This window comes from Gigantopelta aegis, chromosome 9 (genome assembly GCF_016097555.1).
Source record: "Gigantopelta aegis isolate Gae_Host chromosome 9, Gae_host_genome, whole genome shotgun sequence".
In the NCBI taxonomy this organism is placed as follows: Eukaryota; Metazoa; Mollusca; class Gastropoda; order Neomphalida; family Peltospiridae; genus Gigantopelta; species Gigantopelta aegis.
In genome coordinates this window covers 76,422,606-76,425,480 of record NC_054707.1, presented here as the reverse complement: position 1 = coordinate 76,425,480, position 2,875 = coordinate 76,422,606, and positions in this window count along the sequence as shown.

The window sequence follows — 2,875 nt, the reverse complement described above, 5'->3', positions numbered from 1 at the left end:
GACACTGTCATCCTGCAACAGTATAACTACATGGAACATTTCATAGTAGCACCGGTTACAACATGTGTCCTTTATACAATTCTAAATAGTTTGTGCGAAAAGTATTTCAAATCTACTATGAGAAGTAATGTAAATATGTTGGTGGTTTCTAACATTGATTTTGAGTTACTAGTATGCTTACATGTTTCTGCCAAAATCCTCTCAAATTCGTTGAATTTGTCCGTCATTTGCAGGTGATGAGTTGATTTTGAACACCACGTCAAAACAGCAAGACACTTGCGCGGTAGAACAACGTTAAACAGTCATTCATCAGGTCATTGTTCGTAAAAACGAACATTCCAAATATGGTATAAAAAACATTCGCTCCATAAAATTTGCACAATATATAGCAATATAGTCCTAAATAACAAACAAATCCAAAACAAACCGACCAGTTTTCAATCGGCGGTAAATGCTTGGCCTTATATGGGCACAACGCAAAAAGTCAAAATCGTTCATTTTTTTCAAAATGTTCCAATAGGAATATTTAAACCTCATATCAATGTATAACATTGAGAAACTGGTAAATAAATACTTGTATTTACTATGTAAAACACTAAATTGTAATAACTAAAGTCTGACTAATTAATGAATGAGCATCGACCAGACTATGACTAAATGGGGAAAAAAGAAATGTTTCGTTTAACGTGGCACTCAACACATTTTATTTACGGTTATATGGCGTCATACATATGGTTAAGGACCACACAGATTTTGAAAGGAAACCCGCTGTCGCCACTACATGGCTTACTCTTTCCGATTAGCAGCAAGGGATCTTTTATTTGCGCTTCCCACAGGCAGGATAGAACAAACCATGGCCTTTGTTGAACCAGTTAAATATCACTGGTCGGTGCAAGTGGTTTACACCTACCCATGCGGAGCACTCACTCAGGGTTTGGAGTCGGTATCTGGATTAAAACCCATGCCTCGACTGGGATCCGAACCCAGTACCTACCAGCCTGTAGACCGATGGCCTAACCACGACGCCACAGAGGCCAGTATATATGACTAAATGTGGCATTGTTGAAAAAGTTACACATGCACATGTGTATATTCTCTAGTTCGGGAATCACTTTAAGAAAGCTTCCCACTCCATTGTTCAAGAAGAATGTTGAACTGATGTTGAAGTGATGTTTCATCATTTCAAGCTTATCCATGAAGTTTTTGTTAATATCAGACTGAGTATCTTCGAAGTGAGACACGACGACCTTTGATTTTGTTCGCTGCGGCCACTTTATATTTTTCGCGATGAGACTGGTACCCACGACACTTGGATGCAACAAGTCTCTGTAATTCTTCTGTTGAGGTGCACCATAGCCAGTGGTGAAATAATTTTTATGATCAACGAAATGACATTCTTTTTCATCGCAAAATGCTGACACCGTGTTATTTGATTTTAAAACCACACCGTTAATGTCTTTGTTTCCTTTAGTTGGGATGATGGATGAGAAATATATATGTGCATTTGGTACTGTTGATCTTGTTGCTGCGATCAGTGCGTCCAAATGTTTTCTTTGAACAGGTTGCATGGTTTTGCATTGGTTGATATCCAAGTGGAATGTAATTCGTTTAACACTGTGATTAACATGTTGTTGGTTAAGCCAGTCTATCAGCTGATGATATCTAAGACCAGGCTTACATATTATTTGACATGTGTCATTTTCGTGTGTTGTCATCTTAGTTGCATGTAGTCTTTTAATGACCGAGTCGCCGATGATTAAATTAGTAATATCTTTTTTAATATTCTCTGTACTGTTTGGTACCGTAAGCATCAACGTTGATGACGTCCACGCATCCTTTGCGGCCATACGTGGCGTTGTAGTGCTGGCCAAAGACTGAAACTACTTCTATTTGTTCATACTCAGGTTTGTCTTCTAGTATTTCATATTTATTTTGTAATGGTTTATTTCTAGTGACCAGAACTGGTTCATTCTTCGTAGCAATTGGCTTTTTTCTTAAGGCATTTATATTTGATGTTTCTTTGTTTACTGCATTGCCGACAATCCAGACGCCAGGTGTCTTTTCACTACATAACTGTAGCTTTGTGAAGTTACACATGGTACTTGGTTAGGAGAATCTTTTGACAAATGATTATCATTGTTTTCTGTGGACATCATTGTACTCTGTATCATAAATTGCTCAGTTTTAGATCTGTACTCCTGCACATTTTTGCGAAGATTTCCATTCTCATTTTCTAGATGAGCTACCCGTTTTATAAGAATGCATGTGTTTGTGAATTAATAATTTCTACGTGTGTTACATCCGTAGATAGGTGTTTCGCTTCAGTTTTAATTTGGTTGGTGACAGCTACTCTAAGATCAGTAATTGTTGTATCTATGTGATCCATGATGTCGCTGTGTGACTCTTGTAATTGGCTAACCGTATCTTCCAGGGATGAGATTCTGTTGATGAGTAATTTGTTTGCATTTAATTCCTTTAATGATTTACTATGCAGCGATAATACTTGTTTACGTGAAACTGTAGATTTTCTCTTGGGTGTGAACTTACATTTAGGAGATGTAGATTGGCCAGTTTTAACATAACTTTGGTCTTGGTGTGGTGTTGATTTCTCCATCAATGAAAATTCTCTCATTTGTGTTATCGGGCTATCTTGACTTTGTTTCTTTGGACTATTATTTCGATTTGATGTAGATGTTGGGGTTTGTGATTGGTCATCGATGTAATACTGTACGGCTGCTGTGAAATGTCAACAAGAGTATCACCTGCCATGTTAGCAGCTTGTTCAAATATGACTGGCAGTTCATTTTCAAGCCACCACGCAACCATCAACTGTCTACCCTGAACCATAACTTTCATCGTCGTGCGAAACAAATGA